A 13344-nucleotide genomic window follows, 5' to 3' on the forward strand; every position below is an offset into this window, starting at 1 on the left:
GCCAGACATTCCATGCTTGGCAGCCGTCAGCAGGTTTACCCAATGCACAGTGTAGGTGATATACCTGCCCTGACCATGCTTTGCAGACCAGCTATCAATGGTCAGATGGACCCTTGCCCCAACACTGTGTGCCAGACATGCCATTACTTCCTTTCACACAATCGAGTACAGGTTGGGGACTTCGGTGTCCCAATAGCTACAAATTTTTTGAACGCCTCAGACTCCACCAGCTTGTATGGTAAAAGCTGGCGGGCTAAGAGTTCAGACAAGCCAGCTGTCAGACGCCGGGCAAGGGGGTGACTTGGTGACATTGGCTTCTTACGCTCAAACATGTCCTTGACAGATACCTGACTGTGGGCAGATGAGCAGGAACTGCTCCGGAAGAGAGACGGATTGATGGATGGTTGAGAGGGGGCAAGGAGCACAGCAGTGGTTGACGTGGCTGAAGATGCTGGACCAGGAGGAGGATGGCGGCTTTGAGTTTGTGTGCTGCTTGTCCTCATGTGTTCATCCCATAGGCGTTTGTGATGTGAGATCATGTGCCTTCACAAAGCAGTTGTACCTAGGTGGGTGTTGGACTTCCCACGACTCAGTTTCTTTTGGCACAGGTTGCAAATGGCATTGCTGTTGTCAGAGGCAGACACATAAAAAAATGCCACACTGCTGAGCTCTGCGATGACGGAATTCTGGTGGTGGCAACAGCATGCGTTGATTGGCGTGCTGTCTGGCTGACCCCGGGTGCCGATGCATGCTGTCTGACTGTGCCACTAGCTCCTTGCGACAACCTCACCCTGCTTCCAACTCGTCTCCTCCTCCTGCTCCTCTCTGTCTCCCCATCTGAACTTTCCCCCTGTTCTTCTTCTCTTCTACCGGGCGCCCACGTGATATCCACGGACGCATCGTCATCATCAAACCCTTCACTTGTATCTGACAACTCAACAACGGAAGCAACGGCGGGTACAACATCATCATCATCACACCGTGCGTCGTCCATGTCTGTAATGCTGCCTGACTGAGACATATCACAGTTATCTACATCCTCTGTCAATTATGGTTGCGCATCACTAATTTCTTCACAATGAGGTGTACATAACTACTCTGACAGATCAAGTGAGGCGGCTGTGGTGCTAGTGTCGGTGGTAGCGGCAGGCGGGCGAGTGGTAAGTTGAGAGGTGCCCGAAGCTAAGCTAGAGGAGGAGGATGGTGCGTCAAGGTTACGAGCGGAAGCTGTAGAAGATTGGGTGTCCTGTGTTATAAAGTCAACTATTTCATCAGAACTTTTCGTGTTCATGGTACGTGGCCTAACACTGGGCATTATTCTATGGCCAAAGGGAATCACAGCACCATTACCACGACGGCCCCTGCGGGTTGGCCTGCCTCTACCTGTCATTTTTTTTTCAATTAGTGCTACTATGCGTGCAAGCTACTGTGAGTGGGCACAGTATACGCTGTGAGCCTGACACAAAAAAAACAGACTGATGTTTTACAGTAATTTTTTTTTTAAATGTACACTGACACTACTATTAAACAAGATAATATGAGTGGTGGCACTGGTCAAGTGGGCACAGTATACGCTGTGAGCCTGACACAAAAAAGCAGACATGTTTCACAGTCAAAATAGTTTTTTTATTTTTAAAATGTACACTTACACTACTATTAAACAAGATAATGGATGTGAGTGGTGGCACTGGACAAGTGGGCACAGTATACGCTGTGAGCCTGACACAAAAAAGCAGACTTATGTTTTACAGTCAAAATAGTTTTTTTATTTTTAAAATGTACACTTACACTACTATTAAACAAGATAATATGAGTGGTGGCACTGGACAAGTGGGCACAGTATACGCTGTGACCTTACACAAAAAAGCAGACTGATGTTTCACAGTCAAAATAGTTATTTTATTTTTAAAATGTACACTTACACTACTATTAAACAAGATAATATGAGTGGTGGCACTGGACAAGTGGGCACAGTATATGCTGTGAGCCTGACACAAAAAAACAGACTGATGTTTCACAGTAAAAATAGTTTTTTTATTTTGAAAATGTAAACTTACACAACTATTAAACAAGATAATATGAGTGGTGGCACTGGACAAGTGGGCACAGTATACGCTGTGAGTCTGACACAAAAAAGCAGACTTATGTTTCACAGTAAAAATAGTTTTTTTATTTTGAAAATGTAAACTTACACTACTATTAAACAAGATAATATGAGTGGTAGCACTGGACAAGTGGGCACAGTATACGCTGTGAGCCTGACACAAAAAAGCAGACATATGTTTCACAGTCAAAATAGTTTTTTTATTTTTAAATATACACTTACACTACTATTAAACAAGATATGAGTGGTGGCACTGGGCAAGTGGGCACAGTATACGCTGTGAGCCTAACACAAAAAAGCAGACTGATGTTTCACAGTCAAAATAGTTTTTTTATTTTTAAAATGTACACTTACACTACTATAAAACAAGAAAATATGAGTGGTGGTACTGGCCAAGTGGGCACAGTATACGCTGTGAGCCTGACACAAAAAAGCAGACTGATGTTTCACAGTCAAAATAGTTTTTTTATTTTTAAATGTACACTTACAATACTATTAAACAAGATAATATGAGTGGTGTCACTGGGCAAGTGGGCACAGTATACGCTGTGAGCCTGACACACACGCTGGCAGTGGCAGGCTGGCCTGGCAACTGCAATTAGATTACACTAGCAGACTGATGTAAAAGTTTTTTAAAAAAAATTTACACTACTGTTACACCAGATATGACTGGTGGTGGCACTGAGAAAGAAGGCACAGTATATGCTGTGAACCTGACACACAGGCTGGCAGTGGCAGGCAGGCAACTGCTATTAGATTACACTAGCAGACTGATGTAAAAGTTTTTTTTTTTAAATTTACACTAATGTTACACCAGATATGACTGGTGGTGGCACTGAGCAAGTAGACACAGTATGCTGTGAGCCTGACACACAGGCTGGCAGTGGCAGACTGGCCTGGCAACTGAAATTAGATTACACTAGCAGACTGATGTAAAAATATTTTTTAAATTTACACTACTGATACACCAGATATGACTGGTGGTGGCACTGAGCAAGTAGGCACAGTATATGCTGTGAGCCTGACACACAGGCTGGCAGTGGCAGGCTGGCCTGGCAACTGAAATTAGATTACACTAGCAGACTGATGTAAAAGTTTTTTTTTAAATTTACACTAATGTTACACCAGATATGAGTGGTGGCACTGAGCGAGTAGGCACAGTATATGCTGTGAGCTTGATACACAGGCTAGCAGTGGCAGGCAGGCAACTGCTATTAGATTACACTAGCAGACTGATGTAAAAGTTTTTTTTTTTAAATTTACACTACTGTTACACCAGATATGACTGGTGGTGGCACTGAGCAAGTAGGCACAGTATATGCTGTTGGCCTGACACACAGGCTGGCAGTGGCAGGCAGGCAACTGCTATAAGATTACACTAGCAGACTGATGTAAAAGTTTTTTTTAATATACACTACTGTTACACCAGATATGACTGGTGGTGGCACTGAGCAAGTAGGCACAGTATATGCTGTGAGCCTGACACACAGGCTGGCAGTGGCAGGCTGGCCTGCTGGCAACTGAAATTAGATTACACTAGCAGACTGATGTAAAAGTTTTTTTTTTTTAAATTTACACAAATCTTACACCAGATATGAGTGGTGGCACTGAGCAAGTAGGCACAGTATATGCTGTGAGCCTGACACACAGGCTGGCAGTGGCAGGCTGGCCTGCTGGCAACTGAAATTAGATTACACTAGCAGACTGATGTAAAAGTTTTTTTTTTTTAAATCTACACAAATGTTACACCAGATATGAGTGGTGGCACTGAGCAAGTAGGCACAGTATATGCTGTGAGCCTGACACACAGACTGGCAGTGGCAGGCTGGCCTGCTGGCAACTGAAATTAGATTACACTAGCAGACTGATGTAAAAGTTTTTTTTAATATACACTACTGTTACACCAGATATGACTGGTGGTGGCACTGAGCAAGTAGGCACAGTATATGATGTGAGCCTGACACACAGGCTGGCAGTGGCAGGCTGGCCTGCTGGCAACTGAAATTAGATTACACTAGCAGACTGATGTAAAAGTTTTTTTTTTTTTAAATCTACACAAATGTTACACCAGATATGAGTGGTGGCACTGAGCAAGTAGGCACAGTATATGCTGTGATCCTGACACACAGACTGGCAGTGGCAGGCAGGCAACTGCTATTAGATTACACTAGCAGACTTATGTAAAAGTTTTTTTTTTTTTAAATTTACACTACTGTTACACTAGATATGACTGGTGGTGGCACTGAGCAAGTAAGCACAGTATATGCTGTGAGACTGACATACAGGCTGGCAGTGGCAGGCTGGCCTGCTGGCAACTGAAATTAGATTACACTAGCAGACTGATGTAAAATTTTTTTTACAAAATTAACACTAATGTTACACCAGATATGAGTGGTGGCACTGAGCGAGTAGGCACAGTATATGCTGTGAGCCTGACACACAGGCTGGCAGTGGCAGGCAGGCAACTGCTATTAGATTACACTAGCAGACTGATGTAAAAGTTTTTTTTTTTAAATTTACACTACTGTTACACCAGATATGATTGGTGGTGGCACTGAGCAAGTAGGCACAGTATATGCTGTGAGCCTGACACACAGACTGGCAGTGGCAGGCTGGCCTGCTGGCAACTGAAATTAGATTACACTAGCAGACTGATGTAAAAGTTTTTTTTTTTTTAATTTACACAAATGTTACACCAGATATGAGTGGTGGCACTGAGCAAGTAGGCACAGTATATGCTGTGAGCTTGACACACAGGCTGGCAGTGGCAGGCAAGCAACTGCTATTAGATTACACTAGCAGACTGATGTAAAAGTTTTTTTTTTTAAATGTACACTAATGTTACACCAGATATGACTGGTGGTGGCACTGTGCAAGTAGGCACAGTATATGCTGTGAGCCTGACACACAGGCTGGCAGTGGCAGGCTGGCCTGGCAACTGAAATTAGATTACACTAGCAGACTGATGTAAAAGTTTTTTTAATTTACACTAATGTTACACCAGATATGAGTGGTGGCAGTGAGCAAGTAGGCACAGTATATGCTGTGAGCCTGACACACACTGACAGGCAGGCAAATGCAATTAGATTACAAAGAATAAAAAATAAATTAAAAAAAAATGATGTTCTAGCCCTAAAAATGGCTTTTTGGGTTGCTGTCCTTACAGCAGAGATCAGATGAGTCCTTCGGGACTGTAGTGGACACTGAATACACTAGCCTAGCTATCAATTTCCCTATAAAATCAGCAGCAGCTACACTATCCCTCCTCTCACTAAGAATGCAGGATCAGAATGAATCTAAAATGGCTGCTGCCCAGGAGCTGGGAGGGTCTGGGAGGGAGTGTCTGCTCCTGATTGGCTGAAATGTGTCTGCAGACTGTGAGATACAGGGTCAAAGTTTACTCAATGATGACGAATAGGGGGCGGATCGAACATTGCATATGTTCGCCCGCCGCGGCGAATGCGAACAAGCTATGTTCGCCGGGAACTATTCGCCGGCGAACTATTCGCGACATCACTACTGAGGAGTCCTAGTCCAGTGAGTTGCACACCATACATGCATCTTTTTATAGACACGCAGCTTCCCATTGCACTGCTAATCCTTCATTTGGAGGGGGTCTTTTTTTGTTTTTTCACCAGACGTTATTGCGCAGTTTCCTACAGTGGTGTCTGCAGCCATTAGTGCTTTCCCTCGCACTGCTAAGTGCAAGCGAAAGGTTAAATCTTGCACCCAGGTGGCATTATGTAATTTGTCGGATATATCTGATCAAATATCCGAGGATGAGGTTCTCTCTGAAACTTCAGAGTATGAACTTTCAGGGTTAGAGTCTGCTGCCTATAATCCTCCGCCTGTGGATGATCCAGTTTTATTTAATTTGGGACAAAACGTTTACGCTTTCTACTAAAGGAGTTTTTGACTACATTAGAGGTTCCAAAGGCCGAGCTACCAGACAAACCTCTGGGTCCTAAATTTGATGGCAATCATTATTAAGGACGAGTGGGACAGGATTAGAACCCCTTCCTGTCGTCTGCCTTTTAAATATCCTGGTTCCGGCCTCTCTTTGAGGATAAGTTTTCTTTTTCCTATCCCTACTTGGTTGCGCTATTTTACGCTTGCCACACGTAATACTAACCCGTGTGAGGATAGTTCGTTGTTCATAGAGCTGCCAGATATAAGGATGGAAACTCTGTTAAAGAGGATGTTTCAACCTATGGGATATTTGCTTTTACTGGTGGCGCTTGTCTCCGCAGTTGCTGGAGCGGCTACCTTTTGGTGCGTCTCCTTCGTGAAAATGATCGAGGTGGAGTAGTCTTAGCCAAGAGAGGGTTATTGATACTCCATTCAAGCTTGTAAGTTGGTTACTCGTCGCATGTATCATAAGGTGTGGAGGACCTACTTATTCTGGTGTGAAGAGCGTGGTTTGTTCTGGCACAAAGTAAACTGCCAGGACAAACTGCACCTCACTGACGAGGCCCAAGAGAGGCCGACAGGTACGTCTGGGGTTTGTTGTTTGTCTTGTTCAGAGAAGAATTGCCTGGTATTTCGGTGCTGGACTGTCATTGGGCAGGATCAGACTGATATGCTACAGGATATTTTTTCTCTGTGAAAAGGCATAGTGTGCAAAAAGAGACTGCACCCTGAGTGGCACTGGCCTTGTGGACAAGCACAGAAGTTTTTCTAGCTATTGTTCTGTCTCAGTGAGTGCCTCTCTCTATTTTCTTTACAAAGTAAAGGTTGCCAGGATTCTCTCTTTTCTCCAGGATAGAGTGGAAAAGGGCCTCTCAGCTTGTTCCTTGAAGGGACAGATTTCAGCACTGTCTGTTTTTACTGCACAAGAGGCTCGCTGAGCTTCTGGATGTACAGTCTTTGTTAAGGTTCTGACTATGATCAGACCGGTGTTTACATCTAATGCTCCTCCTTGGAGTTTAAATCTTGTTTTTAAAGTTTTGCAATGGTCTCTGTTTGAGCCTATGCATGAGGTTAACATTAAGTTGTTTGTCTTAGAAGGTTCTTTTTCTACTAGCTATTGCTTCTGCACGCAGAGTCTCTGAGAATGCTGCCTTGCAATGCGACCCTTCTTATCTGGTGTTCCATGCTGATAAGGCTGTTCTATGGAGCAGGTTAGGATTTCTTCTTAAGGTTGTATTAAATCGCAACATCAATCAAGAAATTGTGATTCCTTTCTTATGTCCTAAATCCTTCTTCATCAAATGATTGTTTACTGCATAATCTGGATGTGGTTCATGCCTTGAAGTTCTATCTTCAAGCTACAAAGGAATTTAGACAAACTTCTTCTCTGTGTGTTCTCTATTCTGGGAAGCGTAGGGGTCAGAGTGCCTCTTCAACTTTTTGGTTGAGGAGTATCATCCGCTTACCATATGAGTCAGCGGGTCTTAAGCCTCCTCAGAGGATTACAGCTCATTCTCCGTGAGCTGTGGCTTCCTCTTGAGCCTTCAAAAATGAGGCCTTTAAAAATCAGATTTGTAAGGCGGCTACCTGGTCCTCCTTACATACTTTTTCCAAATTTTACAAGTTTGATTTTTTTGCTTCTGTTGAAGCAGCCTTCGGGAGAAAGGTTTTGCAGGCTGTAGTGCCCTGAGATTAGGGGCCGCCACTCTTTTTTACCCTCTCGTTAGCATTCAGTGTCCTCTGGAGCTTGGCTATAATTTCCCACAAGTAAGGAATGCAGCTGTGGACTCTCCCTGTATTAAGAAGGAAAATATAAATTATGCTTACCAGATCATTTCCTTTCCTTCTGTACAGGGAGAGTCCACAGCTCCCGCCCATGTTCTCCGATGGGCAGCCCTAAATTTTAATTTATTCTTCTGGCACATTTTTCACCCTGATATTTATCCTACTGTTCATTGTTCCCTTGGCAGAATGACTGGGGGATGAGGGAAGAGGGGGAGGTATTTAAGCCTTTGGCTGGGGTGTCTTTGCCTCCTCTTGGTGGCCAGGTTCAGTATTCCCACAAATAAAGAATGCAGCTGTGGACTCTCCCTGTACAGAAGGAAAGGAAATTATCTGGTAAGCATAATTTATGATTTGATTGCTTTTTGTTTTGTTTTAGCAGACCCAGCAGATTCAAACTAGACCATTATTTTATCTATATCATGGTAGAGAAATCTGCAACAAAAAGGTGAAAAAAATGCATATTTTATTACATTTTAAATAAACAAGGTTGTAAACAATACAGTGAGAATTGTTTTTCTTAAAGGGACACTAAACCCATAAAATTTCTTCAGGTAGAGAATACAATTTTAAACAACATTCCAATTTATGTCTAGTGTCTAATGTGCTTCATTCTTTGTTGAAGAAATAGCAGTGCACATGAATTTGTGTCTGCAGAAATAACATGCCCTTTCTTCACAGCAAAATGTTATAAAATTAGCAAACAGAGTTGATAAATAGACCTTAAAGGGACATAATCAGGAAAGATAACTTTTGGGTTTCAGAGAGAACATACAATTTTCAGATTTACATCCTTCTCTTGTAATCCTTTGTTGAAGGAGAGCTATCTGAATATAATGGGCGAGACAGTGACAAGCAGCTAGCTCACAGTAGTGCATTGCATCTGAGTGAGCCTACATATGCATGCTTTTTAACAATGGATACCAAGAGAACAAAGAAAATTACAGAAGTGAAGTCAATTAGAAAATTGTTAAAAATTGCATGTTCTTTCTGAATTATGAAAGTTTAATTTTGACTTTCCTTTCCTTTAATGCCATTGGTGCCCTGCAAATCTATGTACACAGAATCAACCCATATAAAGTTTTAAGAAGCTCACTGAATAGAAGATTGTTTGGAGCGGAATAGATCTGCACAAGGACCTAAGTGTGAGGAGGGAGGGTCAAGCATTAAAAATGAAAAATAATGTTATTGTTTTAGTTAAATAAAGCTATTTCTATTGTTATTAATGTAATAATTGTTCTCCTTTCAAAAAAAAAATACAGGTGAAAAGTTGATCAAATATTAATGATTAACCAATTAAACCGGAGATAGTTCACCTCCAAATAATTTCATTCATTTCAATGATTTATCTATGTATGCATAGCTAATGATATATAACCAAATCAGCAATGGTCTGATATAACTGGAAAAAATAATCTGAAAAGGTACTAGTCTAAAAATTAAAACCATTATTTAAATTAGTCTTACTGACTAGTGATTTAAATCATTAGTTAAATCAATTTGATTTAAATCAAATCCACCCTGGGGTCACCTCAAACACGCTTGAGGTTCAGAAGGGGCCCTCAAACAGCTCCAAAACCGCATGCCCCTGGAGGTCACATGCAGTAATCATCAGCACTTGGTATTGTATTGACAACTACATGCCACCCTCTGCACTTAGGAGGTTAAGCTCTGATTTCTTTTAATATGAGTTTTCTGATGCCTAAAAAGAGTTACTTTCCAAGTAAAATATTTTCAACAGTCAGAACATGAAAATCCTTTGCCCCCTGTATGAATTGTCTGATGTGTAATAAGAGTTGATTTCTGATTAAAACATTTCCCACATTTAGAACATGAAGATTATTTCTCCCCTGTATGAGTTTTCTGATGCACAATAAGATTTGATTTCTGAGTAAAACTTCCCACAGTCAGAGCATGAAAATATTTTCTCTCCTGTATGAGTTTTTTGATGCGTAAGAAGAGTTGATTTCAGAGTAAAACATTTTCCACAGTCAGAACATGAAAATGCTTTCTCCCCTGTATGAATTTTCTGATGCATAATAAGATTTGATTTTCTAATAAAACATTTTCCACAGTCAGAACATGAAAATGCTTTCTCTCCTGTATGAACTTTCTGATGCATAAGATTCGTTTTGTGAGTAAAACATTTCCCACAGCCAGAGCATGAAAATCCTTTCTCCCCTGTAAGAATTTTCTGATGCCTATTAAGAGTTTGTTTCAGATTAAAACATTTTCCACAGTCCGAACATGAAAATGCTTACTCTCCTGTATGAATTTTCTGATGCCTAATAAGATTTGATTTTCTAATAAAACATTTTCCACAGTCAGAACATGAAAATGCTTTTTCTACTGTATGAATTTTCTGATGCATAATAAGATTTGATTTTCTAATAAAACATTTTCCACAGTCAGAACATGAAAATGCTTTCTCTCCTGTATGAATTTTCTGATGCATAATAAGATTCGTTTTGTGAGTAAAACATTTCCCACAGTCAGAGCATGAAAATCCTTTCTCCCCTGTATGAATTTTCTGATGCTTATTAAGAGTTTCTTTCTGATTAAAACATTTTCCACAGTCCAAACATGAAAATGCTTTCTCTCCTGTATGAATTTTCTGATGCCTAATAAGATTTGATTTTCTAATAAAACATTTTCCACAGTCAGAACATGAAAATGCTTTTTCTACTGTATGAATTTTCTGGTGCATAATAAGATTTGATTTTCTAAAAAAACATTTTCCACAGTCAGAACATGAAAATGCTTTCTCTCCTGTATGAATTTTCTGATGCATAATAAGATTTGTTTTGTGAGTAAAACATTTCCCACAGTCAGAGCATGAAAATCCTTTCTCCCCTGTATGAATTTTCTGATGCTTATTAAGTTTGTTTCAGATTAAAACATTTTCCACAGTCCGAACATGAAAATGCTTTCTCTCCTGTATGAATTTTCTGATGCCTAATAAGATTTGCTTTTCTAATAAAACATTTTCCACAGTCAGAACATGAAAATGCTTTTTCTACTGTATGAATTTTCTGACGCATAATAAGATTTGCTATCTGAGTAAAACATTTCCCACAGTCAGAACACGAAAAACATTTCTCTTCTGTATGAGTTTTCTGATGCACAAGAAGAGTTGATTTCACAGTAAAACATTTTCCGCAGTCAGCACATGAAAATGCTTTCTCCCCTGTATGAATTTTCTGATGGGTAATAAGATTTGATTTCTTATTAAAACATTTCCCACAGCCAGAACATGAAAATCCTTTTCCTCCTGTATACATTTTTAGATGTTTGAAAAGATGTGATTTCTTAAGAAAATATTTCCCACAATCTGCACTCTGATCATGACTAGGATTATTGCAGTTTGTGAATTTACCTGTCAATAAGAAACACAATGGGAGTAATGTTATTAATTACATAATTATTTTATCATGAGAACATATAAACTGTTCTGATTTAGTCAGTCCCCTACAATTGTAGAAGACACTGTGACAACTAGACCTTTCACAGCTTTCATGCTAAGGCTTAAAGTGATGGCAAATGCTAGCATTTGTGAAACGCTAGTATTTGCCATTGGAACAAATAAAGATGACTTTCATTCATGAAGTATAAAATACTTCATTATGAAAGCTCCTTTATTTGTTCCAAGTGTTTGCCATTCTCAGCTGCTAAAAGCAGCCCACCGTCAGAACGCTATTTCCCCTATTTGGCTGAGAGGTGAAGTATTTTATACTTCATGAATGAAAGTCCCCTTTATTTGTTCCAATGGTAAATCCTAGCGTTTCACAAACGCTAGGATTTATCATCATGTTAAGGACTCAGTCAAAGACCAAACTAAATTAAAATGAATGATGTTTTTAAAATGAATGTTGTTTTGCTACCTAATGCATCATGTCCTTTTAAAATTGTGTTCACAGAGTCTTTTAGTAATACAATTATTTCAGTCCATAAACTAATCTTTATAACTACTGCTTGTGTTTAAAACAAAGATGACACTACAACATCAAAAACAAAGAAAATAGCTTCCAGGCGGTGTAGTATATCTAAGCAATATATAAAATCATCTGAGAGAAGAATCTCACTCACGTGTCAACTACACCTTCTGGGATAATTAGCAGCTTCCCAGCCAACTGTATTACTCAGGCAATTCTGTTATATCATATAGATGATGAGGATTATTTAGCTGTAAAGGCTTAAAGATCCCAATACAGCTAAACGAAAAGGATATCAATCTGTGAAAAATCTCCATGTACACTCACCTGCACCCTGCATCCCTCAGACATGTCACACATTGTCACGAAAACCTCAGGATTTAGCTAAGAAGGGGTTAATTCTGTGTGGCTTGAACTAAGAACCGTTGTTTGTTTTTTAGAAATAGCTGTGCACTGGGTTTGTTTGTGTTTTCTTTGAAGTGCCAGAACCCATCATAAATAGTTTCTAAAAAACCCTTCCTCCAAATGTTATTGTGTATGCATTGAGTCAATCTGTCAGCTCCAGAGATACCACAGTGCTTCTCCCCCACATCCTGATGAGGCCAATAAAAGGACATTGGTCTAATGCCTATATGTGTTTAAAGACAGGGGGGTTTCTTAGCCTGCCCAGGAGGGTGTGGTCAGGAACTTGATCTAAGGGAAAAAAAGTATAAGGGTCTTGGGTGTTAACACTGAAAGTGTTCATTCTACATGGGAGGCTGCTTGCTACAGCGTGGGTGACAACTTTTCTTCTTGCCCATCTCCCTGGGGGCAGACTCATAAGATAGTGAAGTATTTGGTCTGTTATTTTTCTCCTTTTTATTTTAAAACACTGTTTGCGTGTGTAATTTTATTTGTAACAACTTTTTTATTAATAATGCATTGTGCATAATATTTTTGGCATAATAAATAATTCCTTTATTAAGTTTGGCCTTTGTCTAATAATTGAACCACGTTACTGAAAGAGACTGGAATATTAGAACATGCCCTTTCTTCACAGCAAAATGTTATAAAATTAGCAAACAGAGTTGATAAATAGACCTTAAAGGGACATAATCAGGAAAGATAACTTTTGGGTTTCAGAGAGAACATACAATTTTCAGATTTACATCCTTCTCTTGTAATCCTTTGTTGAAGGAGAGCTATCTGAATATAATGGGCGAGACAGTGACAAGCAGCTAGCTCACAGTAGTGCATTGCATCTGAGTGAGCCTACATATGCATGCTTTTTAACAATGGATACCAAGAGAACAAAGAAAATTACAGAAGTGAAGTCAATTAGAAAATTGTTAAAAATTGCATGTTCTTTCTGAATTATGAAAGTTTAATTTTGACTTTCCTTTCCTTTAATGCCATTGGTGCCCTGCAAATCTATGTACACAGAATCAACCCATATAAAGTTTTAAGAAGCTCACTGAATAGAAGATTGTTTGGAGCGGAATAGATCTGCACAAGGACCTAAGTGTGAGGAGGGAGGGTCAAGCATTAAAAATGAAAAATAATGTTATTGTTTTAGTTAAATAAAGCTATTTCTATTGTTATTAATGTAATAATTGTTCTCCTTTCAAAAAAAAAATA

This window comes from Bombina bombina, chromosome 4 (assembly GCF_027579735.1).
Source record: "Bombina bombina isolate aBomBom1 chromosome 4, aBomBom1.pri, whole genome shotgun sequence".
NCBI lineage: Eukaryota > Metazoa > Chordata > Amphibia > Anura > Bombinatoridae > Bombina > Bombina bombina.